This window comes from Carettochelys insculpta, chromosome 7 (assembly GCF_033958435.1).
Source record: "Carettochelys insculpta isolate YL-2023 chromosome 7, ASM3395843v1, whole genome shotgun sequence".
Taxonomy (NCBI): domain Eukaryota; kingdom Metazoa; phylum Chordata; order Testudines; family Carettochelyidae; genus Carettochelys; species Carettochelys insculpta.
In genome coordinates this window covers 57,438,428-57,458,501 of record NC_134143.1, presented here as the reverse complement: position 1 = coordinate 57,458,501, position 20,074 = coordinate 57,438,428, and the positions used below count along the sequence as shown (strand labels likewise).

Genomic DNA, 20,074 nt, shown 5'->3' with positions numbered 1-20,074 from the left:
TGACAGGCCCGCAATCTAGCTCGTGTATGTTGAGCAGTGCATGCAGATAGTACCTGATATGTTATACTCAAGTAAATTGTAGTACTTGCAATATAGCCCTCAACTATTTGGTTGTGATGAGTGTGGTTCAGCTCTGTGAAGAATTACACTTGCTACAGATTTAGATAACAGTGTGCTCACTTAAAGTACTATAAATATACAGTGAAGTGCTAATAAGGGACCCATTCTGACAGCATATTAAAAATATGGCGCCAAGTCTACATATTAAAACATGGCAGCAAGTCAACTAGTTCAATGCTAGTATGATGTGAATTACAGTGTGACTTCTCTGTGCTGGAACATATTATATTATACATTGGGGGACATCAGAGTCTAGGTCCCAGAGGACGTTCAGTGTACTTTTCCACAGAGGATAAGAACCTCATGGCTGTAGTGTGCTTGGGTCTGTATTGTCTCACAGCTCAGAAACCAGTTCCTGTTCCTATACCAAGATTCTCCTGCCATGTAGCAAAGCACATTACGGTTGTGCCCCTGGGCCAGAGTGTACATTTGCGATTGATTTTTTTGAAAACTATATTAGATTTGTAAGCAGTGAGTTGTAAATTGACTTTGAGCAGCATCAGTAGAGTCACAGACCAAACTGATGAGAACAGCTTTTTCCTTCACTGGTTATTGTACCTCTCAGATAGTTATATTTCCAATCACAAAGACTTTTATTAGTAGGTGATATGACTGAAAGGATGTTGTATACACAGCAGGTTTTATCTGTTGGTAATCCTATGCTAAAGCACAGCAGTTCAAAAACCGCTACAAGTTTTTAATTGTGTCCCATTTGATGCTATTATGACAGTGTTGTATGCTCTGAAGACTTAGAAAGTAGTTTGTAACAAATATTTGATTGACGCACAGGAAAAAAACATTCTAGGATACATTTTTAGATCAGTAAAAAATCAATACACCAGTATGCACCAAAATTTCTGCACGGCAGGGGAGATATCTGGATTACAGGATTAACAAGAGTTTGTAAAATTACATTTAAAAAACCATAATAATTGTAAATTAACTTCCTTGCTGCCGCTTCATCCTTAACTTACTCCACTGGGTTTAAGTGTGGCAAGCAGCAAATGTGTAAAATGCACCATCCGACAACGTTCCTGTTGTGATTTAAGCACTTGTACAGATTACTTGGGAAGGTTTTTGAATCCCCATCATTAGACAGTTTTGAGAACAGGTTAAACAAACAACTGTGGGGATGGTTGTGTATATTTAAGTCCATCTCACAGCAGCAGAAAGGATTAGATAAACTTTTTAGGTTCCTTGCAGCTCTTCATTTCTATGATTGGAGTGTCAGACTGACATGCGGGATTCCTATTTTGCATTTAAACACCACTTTTATGGGGGTTTAGGTGAGTTAGATGGTTGCAGATTAAAACACTGTGTAAAAATACAACCATTAACTAACAAAAGCTCTGGGGAAAAGTTTCAACAGCGCAGTCCTTTGCAAACAGCTGGCCAGATTCACTAGCAACGGAACAGGAAAGTGTTTAAGTTACGGCTGTCTGAATCAATAAGACCATCTACATCCAGAGCGGGAGGAGCGATTTGATCTAAAAGTAGACAATGATATTCTACCTTCTCCTCTGAATGGGGAAGCTTTGATTTGAGGGCAAGGCCTCACCTGTGAAGGATGCTGAGGCAATGCATGGAATCAGCACCCACCCATCCCCTTCCTCCCATGCTATTGTTTGTGTAAGACAACTGTGGCTATGGAGTCTTTATACCAATGCAACCTCTTACCCTGGGGAATTTTTCATTTGGGGGTTCTGCTCCAGATTTTACCACCAGATTTAACCCTGCACTGAATCTGAGCAAAGTCCTTCTGAGATGCAAGGCAACTCTTTGAATTTGATGTTCCAATGCTCCTACATTTTACTGACTACAGTACAAGCTTTGCTGTCCGACATCCCTGGGGGATGGGGGTTGCTTGATAATCAAATGTGTCAGTTATTCGAGCTGGGGCAGCTGGCTCCACTCCACTGGTCCCAGCTGGCCCCACTACCAGCCCATGGTTTTTTACTGTATTTTATTTACTCTTTTCTACATTACTTGTAAAGCAGATAGGAACAGAATAAGTTACAGTACACTTAGAGCCATAGGAGGTGAAGGAAATCAGCCATGCCACTGGAGATGGCTGTCAGTAATGTGCCTTTCAAAGGCATAATGCATCCTGAATGATCAGTGGAGTGTGTTGAGCAATGCCCCTTATCACACCTGTGTAACAGAGCTAGCTAACATTCCTCCTCATTCCCAATGCAGTCACTCCAGCGTCCAGGGGAAGGAGAGTCTGTGTCCCCATACTGGGGCACTCTTGCCAGTGTGAGGAGGTAGTTTATTCTGCCCTGAGAATAGGTGCAGTAGGAAGGCAAACATGCTCCTAGTGTGAGACACAGTTCAGCCCTGTCATGTTGTGAAATGAAAGCCGATCAGAATAAAGGACACAATGGACGGAGATGCAGATTTGATGTTGTGCAGCACTTAGTAGAACAAACAGCATGGATTGGGCGGAAAGCAGTAAACACTATTATAGTCTGAATACGTTGGATTTGATATCAATAGCAGAATGATTATCTGGGATATTGAATGGGGAGAAATACAGTGTATAGATAAAGTTCACTTGATTAAGCCATATACATGATAGCTGATGAATGAAAAGTGTATTGAACTTGCAAGCACACGGGATACTGATGGGGTGGACAGAAAGCTTCCTGTAATTGATTTCTTGCCCTTTATCATGTGGTTGATGTCATTTTGATGGCTGTGTCAGGTTCACAAAGCAAAGTGTGCCCCAGAGTTTGGTCATGTAATTTATTGAAAAATCAGAAATGCCTGACTCTTTGTTCATCTGCTGTTAAAAAGTAACCGCTGCACAAAGGCTCCTTGTTAAGTTTCATTATTGCCTTTGACAATGGAGTGCAGGGAAAGTGCACGGGAAATAAACCCTTCTAATGCTAGTTTTACATTCAGTAAAGCAATTGCAAGCAGACCAGATGGCTAGTGATAAAGACTGGAAATGAAATCAGAAAGGTTCTTTTCAGTATCTGTCAGCCCTCTGTTGCTGTAAGTAGCTTTGTGCATTTACCATTTCAAGAGAGGTTTTGCAGAGCATCATTTTTGTGTGCAATGCTTGCAGTGAATATTTGATATTAGCCTTCAGCTAATACTTGAGGGATAAGAGGGGTCTGAGTTTGCTTGTGTTACAAACTTTGGAAGAGAAGAGCAGAATAGTTTTTCAATAGTTTAAATGACACCAATTTCCAGTTCTATACTTTAATAGTCACTAACATTCATGACTAATTAAATAAATGTGCTTTAGCAGGAAGACAACCTAGAATATTTTTATTGAGTTATTTTATTCCTTATGATCACCATAGGACTAAGGAGAATGGAGTCAATTTACTGTTTCCTCTTCAGTGCAAATAACTGGAATAGCTTGTGAAAAAATGACTTTCCATCTCTGCCATTAAATGATACCTATAACTCAGGAAGAGATTCACTTCATATAGGCAATATTTCTAAATTCCTTGTGCATTCAAAACACCTGTTGAATTCAGTAGGAATGTTGAATTTGCAAGGCATGAAGAATTGGGCTTTGTCAATCCCTCATTAGTAAGCATTAAGAATATGACAAAGTTTCTGACTTTCTGCCACATGGAAAGGCAAAGGGCCATATCTCAAGTACCCAGTGAACCAATGTGACAAGAATCCAAAATAGGTTCTCCAACACAAGGCCCTATATTTCTATAAAGGAGAAGAGGCTGACACATGAAACTGCAGCTCACTTTTCATTCAGAGGCAAAGGAGAAGTTAAACCTGATTTCATGGTAAAAAGCTTTAGGTCGGGGTCTGCAACCTGTGGCTCTTTAAGGACTTCTTTGTGGCTATATTTGCAAAGTAAAAATCCCCTTTCTGATTATTTTTGATAAACGTTGAACATCCTACCGTAAACATTTATTGCATTCTAAATCATTGTGCGTGCGCACTGTTCTTAAACGTAAGGGTTACAAAAAGTATGGTTTGACTTTAGTTATTAAGGACTGTCTCATATTCACATGTATACAGCTCTGGAGCTATTGAGTTTTTTACCAAATTCAAAAAGAAAAAAAAAAAAGGCTCTTCTTGCTCTTGCGGTTGCCGACCCCTGCTTTAGGGATTTCTGGGGGACAGAAAAACGCAAAGAGAACTGGGAGAGCTGCTAACAAGAGCGGTAACTTTCCTGCAGAATTAACAAATTGTTGTAAGATGTTTTTGTGTGCCTTACTTTAGATTGCATCCAAATTCTAAGTCATGTTTAGAGACTGCCAGGGTACAAAAATGTGGATCCACATCTCATCCACATCTGCCAGGCCCAACTCCTCATCTGATCTGCAGTCGGTGAGCCAGATTTTGCTTGCAGCCAGATAACAATTCATCCAAGGGGAGGCAGCACAGATGAGCAAGGAAGGGGCAGGAAGAGGTCCCAGCTCCAGCAGCAGCAGCTGCCAGCCTATATAGAGCAGGGTGCCCAAACCTGTCTCCAGCCCAGGGCACAGCACAGCCAGTGAGTGGCTCCCTTTGGCCCCACCGCCGGTCTTCACCTCCCCCGCTGCTGCCCAGTGCTGCCTGGGAGCCCGCCAAGTTCTGCTCCCTCAGCCAGGGTAAAATAGGATAAAATGATATTCATGAAATTCACCATTCGCGAGGGGTTCTCAACACCTAACCCTCGCCAATGTCGCGACCCTACTGTAATTGGATATTTCTCTTGGTGCGTCGTTTCAGTATGTTCTCCTCTAGTAAGCTATTCTGTATTACTTGTCGGTTTACTAAACACTCCACTAATTTGTTACAAAGCCTGCTTTTTGCTCTTATGAAAGTGTAGCCTAGTCTGTTACCTCAAATGCCATTGGTAGCATGTCACATGTTCTTGGTGCCTGAACAAATAGTAGTTAGGAACTACATATTACAAATTCCGCTCGACGGATCTATTCAGGTATCAAACACCTGAGGAGAAAAATCCCTCCCTGATCCAAAAAAAACAGATTAAGATTGCTGCAGGGAGTGGAGCAAGCTACCACCCAGCCCTAAACCGTCCTGCAACTTATGGGCAGAATGGTTGAAAGTGTAGTGCTGAAATAGACAGCCAGCAGCTCTTTATAACACCAGATATACTTCCTTGGCCATTATGGAAACTTACCTTGTTGTTTCCATAGAGGAGAATTCTCCCTCAAATTATTTCCTACAAGGGCAGCACAAATAGGGACTTAGCGACAATTTTTCAAAGGTATTTTGGCACCTAAAAATGAAGTTCAGCATCTGGTGGGAATTTTGAATGTTCCTTGGGCTAAGATCCTCAAAAGGTATTTGAATGCCTACCTCCCACTGATTTCAGTTCACTCTGCAACGAGGTGAAAATCCTGTTCCGAATGTATCTGCTTCTTTAGCACCTAAATCTCTCTCAAAAGTTGGTCACTGTTTAGTCTTGTGATTTTATTCTTGTAGCTCCTCTCAGCAAGGGCAAAGTGTTACCCCAGAAAAAACTGTAACTGAAACTGTAATTGAATTTATGTAACATAACAAAAACCATATTTTATAAGATGAGGTACAGTTTTGCGAAGAACAGATTGAATCTTTTGAGCAACAGTGAGAAGGTTCAAGCAGAAATTCTCCCTGGAAACCTGCCAGTTAGAATTACAAAGGGTAGTTTTAATATTAATCATTGTGAATATAGCGAAAGAGGCAGCTGGTGTGTGAAGCCTGGATTGAGAGCCAGTGTTTTCCCAAGTTTGTGGTGTTCTGCCTTGGGGTTAAGGTCTCAGACAAATGAAGAAAGGCCTGGCCCTGACATTTAGCCCAAGCTCTGTACGTACTTTCCCAAAAATGCAGATTCTGTTTTGATTTACGTCAATCTCTTGTAAAGCATTTCCATGTAAACTTCATAATTCTTTATGCAGGTAACGACTTGGTGTATAGGACATTTTAATAACTGTAGCAGCTATCAGCATGTTACCCTGGCTAGAAGCTTAGGATAGCTAATGAAAGTCCCTCTATAACACTGTTATGCTGCAATGCAGATGAGACTTCTCAGCAGTGCCTGTAGTCTTTCCTCCCAGGTCTCTGGGTAGCACAACATCCCTGAGGGCATTGCCTCTTGTGAATCTGATCCTGCTCTCTATCTGTCAGGAGGAAATTCTAGCCCCTACTGAAGAACCAAGGATAGCTGCCTAGATTTTCTGCTTTTTCAAACCTGGTTGATGTTATGATGGGTGTGGACACATTCACAGTTCAGTTGTGAAAAAAGCGTGTGCTGTGGTTGTTTAAACCATATCAAATAAAAGCATTGTGGTGTGTTATTAAAAGTTGGATGCACTTGTGGTCCAGGTATAGCCTTAACAAACAATTGCTCAGATTCATATAGCAGTTATTAAGCATGTCGATCAATAAAGAAAAAAATCAGGCACAGTTGAGCAGGCTGCCAATACTGTTGTGTCTCTAATCTTCCTGCGGAGGAGACTGGGTGTCTTAATTCTGGCTCAGAGCTTAAAAATTATAGCAAAAGGGAAAGCTAAGGGAAGCAAAGTCTTCTGAGTCTTCAGACCATGGGACTCTTAAGCCACATGAAAAAGGCAGCAGCTAGTGGTTATTAACTGTCCACTGGATAGTTAGGAAAGCTAAAGTGAAGATTTTTAGACTAGATTTTCCAACTCAAAGAATGTGTCCAGCCTAATTCTATATGAAGGGTCTATGCAGGTCAACAAGTAAATCTATGAGGCCCTGCCCATCTCAGTTTAATAACGAAATGGAATGTTGTGTTAGCTCTAGTTGTGTAATATCAGCAAGAAACATCTTTGTAAACACACATCTGTTATTTCCTGGCATGTTGATATACTTAACATGGAATATTGCTAGAGAAAGTAGCTAGTAAAAGTTTTTTTAGAGAGGTGCAAATAAATACTAAAGTGAAATTACTAAAAAATGCTGTATTACTTTGGAGCCAAATATTAGAGGTTATTTGCCAATTAGTATGTGACTAGCCAGTAAGTAACTTTTCCAATGGCTTCCTTTTTCTAAAATACTGAAGGAGGAATTTGTAAATGATGGGACAGAAGACAATGTCTCACTGAAGACAATAGACTTTGTTGGAAGCTACTGGACCAGATCCTTAAAATTATCGGAGGTGTATATAGTGATAATGATACAAAACCCTGTGTTCCAAACACTCCAGAAATTCTTTGCAGATAATATACCAAATTCTGGCCCTATTTTCTTGCTTCGTAGAAATGAGTCACTAATTTGTGATGAATAATTTATTTCTCTTTTTAGCCTCTTATTTTTTTTTCTGCTCACAAAAATAGCTGTGAGCAGATTGTGGCTGTTTTAAAAATTTATTAATTATTCTAATTCATTTACTGAATGTTTTTAAATGTTTTGCTTTGGATTGAGCAGGAATACACAGCCTTTGTGCTGTATTTTTGGGTAGCAGATCTTTCTCATGCAGTATGTGATACTCATTCCGCTGCCTGTTCGATGAGCACATAAGTACTTTTTGTGTGAACATGTAAATATGGACATTTAGAATGGTTGGGGCCTGACCTTTCATTCTGTCACATTTGTTCTATTCTGGTTTTATTCTGTAACTCCACTGAATCCATGTTTTGGGGGTGTAACTCTGGAGTAACAAGTAGAGAATCAGGCCCTTAAGTTCCATGATGACACATATGTGGAACTTAAAATTTGCTAACGTCACCCATTTTTACCAGTAAAATTCAGTCCCGAAAGGGACCATGCATATGAATGCAGCTTTTACCAATCTAGGCTTTATTGAAAATGGGTCTGAGCCAAAAGCCATTGGTCCTAATGGAAAGGCTTCACTTGACTCTTATGGGCTTTCAATCAGGCCATAAATAGGACTGATACAAATAAAAGTGGTTAGAAACAAAGTACAGGCAGGTGAGGTTTAGCTTAATTATAGAGCAATGTAGACATTAAACTCAAGAGCAAATGTACTGTTTGGTATGCATAAGTCTCACATTGGCAGGAACCTGAGCAAAATGTCCAAATAGATCTCTGGCACATGCCATTTCCATGATTCTATTATTTTAGCTTAAATTCAGTAATCTAAATCATTTTGAGACATTGACCTGAAGCCATCTAGCTTCATGGAATCCTCACTTATTTCAAAGACCCCTTGTTTCCAGCGTAAGTTTTGATGTCCTCTTGGTTCAACTTGGTCTGTTTCCAGAATGAATCTTAAACTCTTACAGCACATTAAACCTTCTCTTTTCTGTTTATTTTTTGCTATCCCAAAATTGCATTATACTGGCTGAAGAATAGTTGTATACAGTTGAAGGATTCTGAGAATTTAATTAGAAATCTGAGATGAAGCATATAATCAGCATGTTTAGCTCTAAGTGCAACAACAGTGGCTTTTGTGTCTTATGCTATTTTAATTAGCTACTCCCTAATGAATCAAGGGCTCTTGCTATGTCTGAAAGAATTATGACTTTTTGGAAGTGGAAAAGAAATGATCTTCTTTCTCTTTCAAAGTAAGATACATTTACCTCAACATTTACCTCCTCATCACAACAGCAAGTGACTGGAAAAAAGTTCACTGATATATATAATCCTAGCATGATCCTTTCAATGCTTTTAAAAGCAAGTCTTAAATAGTCCCATTCAGGGACGATTGTTAATAAAGTGAAGAAACTTTTTGTATACAAAAAACTGTACATGACAGCACATAACTGAGGATATTTTTGATTCACGATTGATCATATCTGCAGAGCCTTCAAAATTTCGATGGGATAATATTGGGGTGATTTTGGATTTGTACCATCTCATCATTCACAATTATCTTTTGCAAAATTAAACCAAAACTCAAGATGGTTTTGAGGCCAGTTCCATTTTGGAGGGTGATCTTGCTCCAACTGAAGTCAATGGCAAAACTGCCGAGCTTAGAATGAAAATAAGGCTGAGCTTAATATGAAAATAGCAATTTATTATTAACTACTGCAAATGATTCAAAAAGGTGTCAGTGGTTGAAGTCCGTGGCAAACAATAACAGAAGAATCAATCAGACCTTTCAAAGAGCCACGGGATTCCATGACAGTTCTGTGCTGTTTCTGAATTGGGCTCTGGCACATCATCACCTTTGCATTGTGTGTCTGAGGCTATGTCTATACTAGACATAGCCATCGACTGCTGATACATGATTTTAGCCACATCAGTTGTGTAACTAAAATTGACATATCAGAGGTCAACTATAAGGGGTAAGCGTTTCTCTCGTCGACCTTCTTTAATCGTCGCCACTCATGAGGAGTTCCAGTGTTGAGTTTGACCCCAGAAAGCAGTTTTGCATATGCATGAAAAAACCCTGAGGGGGGTCAATCTTCCATGGCAGCGTAGACCTAATCTGAGCTGCACAGTGGATATTACTGGGCATTTAGACATTTTTGCCCAGATTTGGGGAGAAGTAATATAATTTCCAATAAGAGAGGTGAAAATAGTAAGAGAAAAGCATCCATGTTATGTTTACTGCTGGAATGAGATATGACATCTTACAATCCCAGTTTTGAATGGTAATGTCCTACTTAAAATAGCCAGATTCTATGTCACTACAGTTGCTCACTTCAGCTATTATAGCAACCTTAAATATATTTAAGCGACATTCTTTTTTTTTGGAGATCCATGTAGGGGAAACTCGATAGAAGAGGAACATGGGAGAAGAACATGCCCCTAGGCACCTCTCACAGGGTTTCCTTCAGGTCCTCGTTGTAAGGTCCTTCCCCACAGAAAATACAGGTGCTTACTTCCAAGACTGTCAGATCTTAGGGAATACACATTGCATCCATATAAACACCAAGGCCTTCTGTTCTGTTGCCTGGCTTTTAGGCACCACAACTCCCTCCTCCTTGTAACGCAGTGGCTGTGTCTACACTAGCTCCCTACTTCGAAGGGAGGATGGTAAGTAGGGTGTCGGGAGATTATTAAAGAAGTGCTGCATTGCATATGCAGCACTTCATTAAGCTAATTCTCTCCCGTGACAACTTCAAAGTGTTAAACTTAGAAGTGCTGGCTCGTGTGTAGCTGCGGCTCACCCGCCGGTACTTCAAAGTGCTTGAGCTACTTAGAAGTCCCTTTACGCCTCAAAATTTTGAGGCGTAAAGGGACTTTGAAGTTCTCAGGCACTTCAAAGTATCGGTGGGTTAGCCGTGGCTACACATGAGCTGGCACTTCTAAGTTTAACACTTCAAAGTTGCCGCAGGGGAGAATTAGCTGAATGAAGTGCTGCATATGCAGCGCAGCACTTCTTTAATAATCTTCCGACACCCTACTTACCATCCTCCCTTTGAAGTAGGGAGCTAGTGTAGACACAGCCAGTGTGTTCTTGTAATGCAGTGGCTGTGTCTACACTAAGAACTAATAAGTGAATCATCGAAGTGGTCAGCAGAGAGTCTACACACATTTTTCCCTTATTCTGAAGTTAACTTACTCCATTCCCAGAAAAGTAGTAGTAGCCTACTTTGAAGTTTAACTTCTAAGTAGGGTGTGTGTAGATGCTCAACTTCAAAGTTGTGTTCTTCAAAGTTGTACTTGGAAGTAAGCAACTTCGAAGTTATTTTTGTAGTGTAGACACAGCCAATGTGTTGCAAAGAGGAAGGAGAAAAGTTGGTCTCGTTGGTCTCCTTGACCTCTGATGACAGGACAAGCAGCAATGGGCTTAAATTGCAGAAAGGGAGGTTTAGATTGGACATTAGTAAAAACTTCCCGCCTGTCAGGGTGGTTAAACGCTACAATAAATAACCTAGGGTGGTTGTGGAATCTCCATCACTGTTGATATTTAAGAGCAGGTTAGATAAACATCTATCAGAGGTGATCTAAACGGTGCTTGGTCCTGCCGTGAGGGCAAAGGACAGGACTTGATAGCTTCTCGATATTCCTTCCCGTTTCTAGTGTTCTGTGATTTCCTTATTAGTAACTGCTACTGGAGCATCCCTTTAGATGGGAGCTCTCCAGCATAGAGGGGTATGATGAACATTAACACATCTCCTTTTAAATTGTGGTGTATTTCCACACAGAATGGTGATGGTGGTGGGGACAATTCTCATTCAGCACTGACCCCATCCGCAACCCATCCCTTTCCCCCTTTCTACAGAGAACTGCCCATTGGGTCCAGGAATGGAAGGGTGCTAGCACAGAGTCATTGTGGGAAATATAGCTCTGTGCTGCAGATGGAATAGAGTGCACAGAGAAGGTCCTTTGTTTGTGGGGATCCTATGGGCGTGGTCCTCTGGTGACTGGCCACCAAAAAATAACCTCATGTTGCTCCACAGTGCTATTCAGCACCTGCCTTCAAATAAATGACAGTTAATTTCCATGAGTTATTAAGATCTTGAGTGCACAGAGTAGAGTGGGAGATAATATGTGCAATGGTCTGTAGCCATGTCAGTCCCAGGACATTAGAGAAACAAGATAAGTGAGCTAATATCTTTTATTGGACTTGTTTCAGTTGGTGGGAGAGACAAAGTTTAGAGCTACATTGAGTTCCTCTTTTAAGTCTGGGAAAAGTACTGGAGCATTACCATTAAGTGCAAGGTAGAACAGAATATTTAGAATTAGCAGTTCGCACACATTTTAAAGGACCGTTCAAGACAGAGTGGCCCATTAACCCCTCTGTAATCATAGAACAAAAAGAGGGCATATGTGGGTTATAGATTGTTTCAACAAGCTATAAATCCAGTGTCTGTGCCACATGACATATGATCTAGATTGTAAGAAGGAAATAGCGAAAGCAAGAGTGAGTTTGAAGGTGATGGATAAGACCTGGAAAAGCAAAGCCATTAGCTTAGGAATGAAGCTAAGTGTCTTGAAAACTTGTATATTCAGGAGAGTGTTGTACGGATGTGAGACATATTGGAAGAGAAGAATGTTGGCCTTTGAGACGAGTTGTTACAGAAAGAGCCTGAGAGCAGGATGTTTGCAAAAGGTCACCAATGAGGAATTATATAGCAAGATACAGCCAAAAGAGACCCTGCTGCAGAAGGTTATACAACCGAAGCTACAGCTATTTGGGCATATCTGAAGAATGAACGATGAGTGAAAAGTCAAGATTCTGGTATTGGGCATAATGGACGGCTCTTATAGGAGAGACAGACTCCCACAGAGCATGGCCAGATGATATGGCAGATTGGTGCAGAGCTAGTCTACAGAAACTAAGCCACTTTGCATTAGAGAGGGAAAGATGGAAGGAAATAGCGAGGGACACATCAGACACCAAAGGGCACTGAGCCCATTGTTGTTGTTGATGGTGATGATGTTCTGTCCAGGATTGTTAGTGTCAGCAGAGTATTGAATTTAAGCTCCCTAGCTTGTCTTTTGAAAGTGTTATGCAGCTTCCCTTTGAGGATGAGGACTGATAGGTGAGTGATCGAGTGGTCACTTTGTGAAGTGTTCACCCACAGGCAATCGGGTGTTTTGGCAAAGAAGACAGCTTTCCAAAATCATTTACTGAGTTGTTTTATTTATGAAATAGACGTAATCACACTCGTTTGCCCTTTATCCGACTCACAACACTTACCTGTTGGATGAAATACTGAATCGGAAGTGAAAAGGAAAATGAGTTCTTATCTTTCTATTACAGGCCTTCCGTGGGTCCTTTATGCTCTCAGGGACCATATCTTTTAACTAAGCACACTGAAGGAATTATAACAGATGTTCCATATGTCTGCTTTCTCAATAGAAATCTACAGAAGGCTATACAACAGAAACCCAAAATAACTTGATTGTTCCCAGTCATACACCGCAGGGCCTATAGCCCTGCCAGGCCCCTGGGCAAGATGTGGAGGGGGGATATCTGCTCCATGTCCCCAGAAGGCGCAGGACCTCAGGCAGAAGGGGTGGGGTTGGTGCAGCCTGCTCACAGCATCACCTGGATTGTAGGGTCACTCCCCTCCGCCCAGTGCTGGAGTACTACACAGCATTCTGGCAGTGTTTTAAAAGGCATAGGGCACTGCCAGCGGGAGCTCTGGGCCCTTTTCCATCACTGGGCCCTAGGGCAATCGATCCTTTTCTCCTCCCCATCCACGCCCCCATCAGCAGGCCTGGGTAAACACATTCCTTAACAGTACTGAGGACGTCATCAAAATTAGACATTGTTTATACACATGTACAAAATTACCTCCTTGATTCAGATGTTGTGGTGTGCACCTCATCTAATCATCTGCTCATTTAGCTACCTCAGCTGTGTGGAATGGCTTAGCTGAACCTGAAGGGGAAAAAAAAGCCTCATGCCAGGTTCTCAGCAGTGAAAGGTGAAACTGGAAGGGACAGTTTTAGTCCAGGGGTAAATTGGGTTCAGCGTGTTAGACATTTAATGTGAACTTCTGTAAACCAGTGTGAATCAATCAATGATGTTAAAAAGTGAGAGCTGCTGGGCAGCAAAGGCTGGAGTAAGAGCAAGGGTACTGGTTCTTTTCAACAGCTCCCAGTTCGCCCAACTCTCTGGTCTAGGGGGAGCTCTCCCTCCTTGTTCAGTCTAATGGAAGCACTTCTGAGCAGGAACCAAATGATCTCTCCACTCATCTCTTTAACTCTACTTCATCAAAATGTTTCTTGTAAATGAACAAGTTAGGTTTGGAATGTATCCCAAATTTCATATGAAATTTTGCCTGAGCAGGATTTGGCTGTGATGTCACCTACTTAAATGCTGTGCTGGACCAAGATCATTGTCCCTTTGTACAACCTACGCTTTTTAACCAGAGAGAGAGAGAGAGAGAGAGAGAGAGATTTTAAAGTTATATTCCATGCAGAATACAAAGGTTAAGAAGTAGTAGTAGAAGATACACAGAGTTAGAAGAAATGACTCCTGGACAGTTTATGATACTAGTTTAATCCTTTATTTCTGTTTGTTCAAGCTTTTAATGTATCAAGCTCCAGCTATATTAATCATTAAATTTTGATATCTGTGACGACTTTGTGCTTCAGGAACAAATCATGAAGCCCAAGGTAAAGTATGTGAGATTTGGGAACCCTGTTCCCAGTTTTGGGGATCCTGCAATAGAACTAAATCCTAGGTGATCATGCAGGGCCACAGTCTGGCCATCTTTAGAAAAATTATCAAGCCTTCTTTCTAACAAACAAACAAACACTTTCCATCCTAAAAATAATATCTTCAATGCTGACACCTATCCAACTGATCCCAGCCAACCAAACCAATAATTAAAAACCCTGCAACAAATGAAACTGTGCAAAATAGAGATGAAAACATTCATTAAAATCTGAAAAACCCAAACACAAACATTTTTATAAAGGAATTTTTAGCCAAAAAAGGGACAAAGGGAGAAGTTCCAGAGATAGCCAGAGATATTTGTGACTTAATTATTGATATCAATTTTGTGTGGGTGGTTCTCGGATAGTACAGTGGTAGACAACGACATACAATTTTCAGACAGACAGGTAACTGAAAGTCTTGAAATTAGTGTTAATTAATAGGCCAAATAGTAGTAGTAGTAGTAGCATCCTTCAGTCTACGTAGACTATGGATCGCGCCCTTCGTAGTTCCGTTTTGGCATCCTCATTTGCAGCGTCGGCTGTGACTGTGAAGATCCACAGGAGAGTGACAGTCCTTGCTGCATCTGTTGCATATGTAATGGGTGTCTGGCAGGTCCTTGCTGTGCTTTCTGTGGGCTCGCTTCTCCTTCGCTAGCTGTCTGATCCTCAATGCACCCTTCTGAAGGCCCTTGTATAGTTCCTGCCTCCATCTGCTGCGATCGTCTGCCAGCTCCTCCCAGCTGTCTGGCTTGATGTCTACTTCCCTGAGGTCTCTCTTGCAAACACCTTTGTAGCACAGCTGGGGGCGTCGGGGAGGTCTTTTGCCAGAGGCTAGTTCGCCATACAGGAAGTCTTTTGGGATCCTTCCATCATTCATCTTGTGGACGTGGCCAAACCAGCGGAGTCGCCTCTACCTGAGGGGGGTGTGCATAGTTGGGATTCCAGCTTGCTCAAGGACAGTAGTGTTAACTCTGCCCTTCCACAATATTCCAAGGATGCGCCTGAGGCAGCGCAAGTGGAAGACGTTCAGCCTCTTTTCCTAGCAGGCATACAGGGTCCAAGTCTCGCTGACGTAAAGAAGGATGCTGAGGATGCAGGCTCTGTAGACTTGCATTTTGGTGTGAGTGTGCAGCTTGTTGTTATTCCGCACTCTCTCCCTGAGTCTGGACAGAGTTGTGGCTGCTTTACCGATCCTCCTATTTAGTTCAGTCTCCAATGACAGGGTGTCAGTGATGGTGGACCCGAGGTAAACGAACTCATGGACGACCTCTAATGTATAGTTGTCAGTGCTGACTGATGGAGAAACAGCAACATCCTGAGCAAGTACATTTGTCTGCTTTAGGCTGATGGAAAGCCCGAACTCCTTGCATGCTTTGGAGAACTGATCCAGTAGCTTCTGAAGCTGGTCTTCTGTGTGTGACACGACAGCAGCGTCATCTGTGAACAGCATCTCTCTGATGAGGACTTCCCGCACCTTAGATTTAGCTTTCAGCCTTGCAAGATTAAACAGTTTCCCATCAGATCTTGTGTGCAAAAAGATGCCCTCTGATGAAGATCCAAAGGTGCGTTTAAGGTGGAGTGCGAAGAAGATCCCAAACAATGTTGGAGCAAGGACGCATCCTTGTTTGATGCCGCTCCTGATGCTGAAAGCATCCGATAATGTGCCATCGTATTGGACGGTTCCTCTCATGTCTTCGTGGAAAGACTGGATCATCTTGAGTAACCGTGGAGGACATCCTATCTTGTGGAGCAGTTTGAACACTCCATCCCTGCTGACCAAGTCGAAGGCCTTGGTTTGGTCGATGAAGGCAATATAGAGTGGCTTCCTCTGCTCCCTGCATTTCTCCTGCAGCTGCCTCAGAGAGAAGACCATGTGGACAGTAGATCTCTCTGCACGGAATCCGCACTGTGATTCAGGATGCACCCTCTTAGCAATCTTCTGGAGTCTGCCGAGGATGACGCGAGCGAACAGTTTACCAGTGATGCTTAGGAGGGAGATTCCACAGTAACTGTAACAGTCGCTTCTGTCTCCTTTGTTCTTATACAAGGTTATGATGTTAGCGTCGCGCATGTCCTGTGGAACCTCTCCCTCTCTCCAGCACAGGCACAGTAGCTCATGTAGGGGTTCCAGGAGAGTGTCTGTGGCGCACTTGATTATCTCTGGTGGTAATAGGCCAAATATTTTCTTAAAAAGGATACAGCTTATTATATTTACATCACAGCTTGTCCTGGAATAAAACAATTTGCATATTTCCCTTCATTTATATGGCTCTTTGAAGATGATTTTAGAATTTCCTTTTTTTCATTTGAGCTAAATCAAAGTTTACCAAACTCTGTGGCTGGAATTTTTGCAGTTTGATAGATCAGTCAAAGTCTTCAGAACATTTAGATGTTGCTAATTTCCATCTTTACTTTTCATGTAAAGCTAAAGTAATTTATTCTAACTTGGACTTTAGTTGCGTTTGCATGATTAATAATATAATAGCTTTCCTTTGTAGGTTTCACATGAAATCACACCTAGAAAATGCATCCACCCATGAAATTATAATCAGCATAAAAATAAAATCAAATGGTTTTCAAGAAGCTTTTGTGTATTAGCATTTCCATAAACAGAAAGGGTTTTATTCTGCATTCTTTGTTCTAGCAGCCTTCCCTGTCTGCCATCCACCATCCCTATACACTAGAATCAATGAGCGTTTTGCCCAAGTAATAACAGCAAGATTGGGCTTAGGATCTGTCTTGGAAAACTGAATATCCCTTTAACTATTAATTGCTATCAAGAATTGAAATACCAGAATGCACCAATTAAAACACGAGGCAGCGGAAAAAGATCTCCCCCTCTGATGGTGCTCAGTATGGCGACAAAAGGCTAGATCTTGCAAATATAGGTAACCATGAGGAGCTCCACTGGAGTCATTATTTCATGCTGTGAGGAAGGGATGTGTTGGGATGAAACAAAAAAGCAATTCTGTGTTGGGATGAGTTCAGTTGCAGGATCTAGCCCTGAAGCAATAACATAATGTATGTATATTTTGCAAGATGTTCTAAAGCGACACTCCCTCATGTACACAGGATGAGGAGATGGCCTATGCGCCACCAAAATTCCACTTATGTTGCAGTTTCAGGGGGATTCACATGGTCAGAGTTGTTGGCAATGATGAAGCTGCACAGCCATGTTTCCTGTATGTGGTTTGATGGGTGCATCTGCCTCACATTCTTTTTTTTTCTTGCATGATGGGTGGGTTTGTATATTTTGTATTTAATTTTGGCTTCTGGTGTGACACTAGCATGGAGTCTTTCCTTTTCCACAGCCAGCCTCAATCACGGGGTTATCATCTGTTCTTTTCTCTGCATCCCTGCATTCTGGATTCCCCAGTTTAGTCCATCCCCAGTTCAAGCTGCGACCACCATTGTGAGGGAATATTTGCTGTGAGAATGAAACAGCCATTGAATGTACAAATTTAATTCAGACAGCAGAAGCTGCTCAGAAAATCTACTGAGCTTTAGCCATTCTCTGAAAGTGAGCACCTCCCTCTCACATTTTGTCCGAACACCATTGCTCTGCTTAGGAACAATATTGGAGGTGGCTTCTGAACATTCCGGAATTGTATGGGACGATTCTATTGTACTGTACTGCTCCAAAACAGTTTCAATGTCATGAACCATCAGGTGGTGGATTGAAAGACAATGTGAAACAACTTTGTGGTTTCAGCTGAGATCTTAGTGAAGACTTGTCTGCACAACCACAGCCACCACAACAATTAGTAGAGAAATCCCTGTTGTCAGCTGACAGCCTGCTGAGTCTAGGGTGAATGAACGTTTCCCACTGTATAGTTTATTATCATCATATTACCCCCTGGAGTAGTCTTCCCCTATTATGACATGAAAGCCAGTTATGCTAGCGCTATGTTTGTCTTGTGAACCATTACTATTATGAGCAGAGAGATTGTTGCATGTCTTGCTGTGTCGTTGAAAAAAAAGGAAAATGGATGACTGAAAAATACAGCACAGCAGAAGTAAAAGGACAGCAAGATTCTTCTTTGTTCCTTTTTCAGAAAATAATTGGAACGCTACTGAACAGTAAACAGCACAAATATTTTTAATTTTTAAAACAAATTCATTAGCTTAAAAATTTAAGTAGTGTGGAAAAATTATTTAGTTTCAATAGGGCTGTTTGCTGTACTGAGTGAATTGATATCAACTATTACTCCAGGCCATGTAATTATAGTTAGATATCTGAGTTTGAGGTGTTAATTATCTTCCCTTAGTAATTTTATGGAGAGTAAGCATATTACCTTCTGCACTAATAGTTCACATTAAGAAATAGTTTAGCTATGACCCCCAAGTTCTTGGCTGTAATTGCGTCTATTTCCAAGATAAATCCATTAATTAACCACTATATTGTGATGCCTGTCTAAAATATTTGGTCCCCTTAAAGAAGTGTCCAGGAAAATAAACAAAGTTTTTTTCAGAGATACAGAAAGAAATATCCTTTAGAGCATATTATTTTGTTAATTTGGTCCAAGGCATATATAGAAACTTTCCTGTTGTACCCATATATGCAGCAACTTAGGTCTGCACAATGAAGTTTAGTTCTCAGGCACTAGAAGCGAACCAGCTCCTGCAGATCTATATGGAGATGTAAAAATTCAGGAGAAACCCACTCCTCTCTCTGCACACAGATGACTTGCCTTCACTGGGAAAAATGGGTGCTTTTAACAGTGCTAAATTTGTGCCAGGCCTGAACTGCAGCCCCTCTAGTTTTTGCAGTTCTTGGCACTGGCCTTTGTGGGCTTGCTGCATCGGTTATGAATGTAAAAAATTGCTTGAGTCCCAGCACCTCCTTCATTACTAACTGAGCCCTGGCTTTTAACACATATTAACTGCTTAAAGAAAAACCTAGGGTCTCACTAGAGATGACCTCGACCAGCTAATGTGTTAAAAATTACAGCTTGCTGTGTCTACACTAGAATATTGACAGATGTGAACTAATCTGTTATACCTGTTCTTGAGTGTAGACTTAGTCAGAGATACTCTATGTCCAAATCTACTGTTCACTCTTTTCTTAGTTTGTTGGCTTCCTTCTATGGATCTGCATTCCCAGATGATGTTCTCTCAGGGTAGGTCTACACAGCAAAGTTATTTCAAAATGACATCCCTTATTTTGAAATAACTATCTTAGCATCTACACAATGCAACTGCTATTTCGAAATAATTTTTAAATAGCAGTTGGCTTATTTTGAAATTGGTAAACCTCATTCTGTGGGGAATAGCAACTATTTTGAAAAAGCTATTCTGAAATAGGTACCATTAAGAAAATGAATAGTCATTGGATGCACTCTCTATTTCTGAATAGGCTCTATGGCCATTTCCACACAGGCCACTTCCTTTGGAAGTGGCATGCTAATACAGGGAGCGAAAGATGCTAGTGAGGCGTGGATGCAAATTCCCCGCACCTCATTAGCATAATGTCACGTGATTTGGAGTCTGGAAAATCATTCTTACAGACTCCAAAATGCTGTGTAGAAGCGCGGCCGCCGGGGCAGGGGGGGCACTTCCAGAAGGAAGTCCTTCTTCCGGAGGCCCTTCTTCCCGAAAATTTTTGGGAAGAAGGGGCCTCCAGAAGGAGGACTTCCTTGCGGATGCACCCCCCGGGGCTGCGCTTCTACACGGCATTTTGGAGTCTGGAAACGGTCTTCCGGACTCCAAATCATGTGACGTCATGCTAATAAGGTGCAGGGAATTTGCATCCACACCTCATTAGCATCTTTCGCTCCCTGTGTTGGCATGCCACTTCCGAAGGAAGTGGCCTGTGTAGAAAGGGCCTATGTGCGTAGATGCTGTATTTCAAAATAGCTCAGTGCTATTTCAAAATGCATTTTGTGTTTAGCTGTGTTATTTTGAAATAAACTGTTTTGGAATAGCTCTTCTACAATACCTTATTTCAAAAATAAGGCTGCTGCGTAGACATACTGGTTGTGTCTACACTAGC

General features: G+C 41.5%; 1 protein-coding gene across 1 annotated transcript in view; it reads left to right on the top strand.

The window, feature by feature from the left end:
- Positions 1–20,074, top strand: part of PLPP4 (phospholipid phosphatase 4) — a 97,418-nt gene that overhangs the window by 51,188 nt on the left and 26,156 nt on the right. The window lies entirely within an intron of this gene.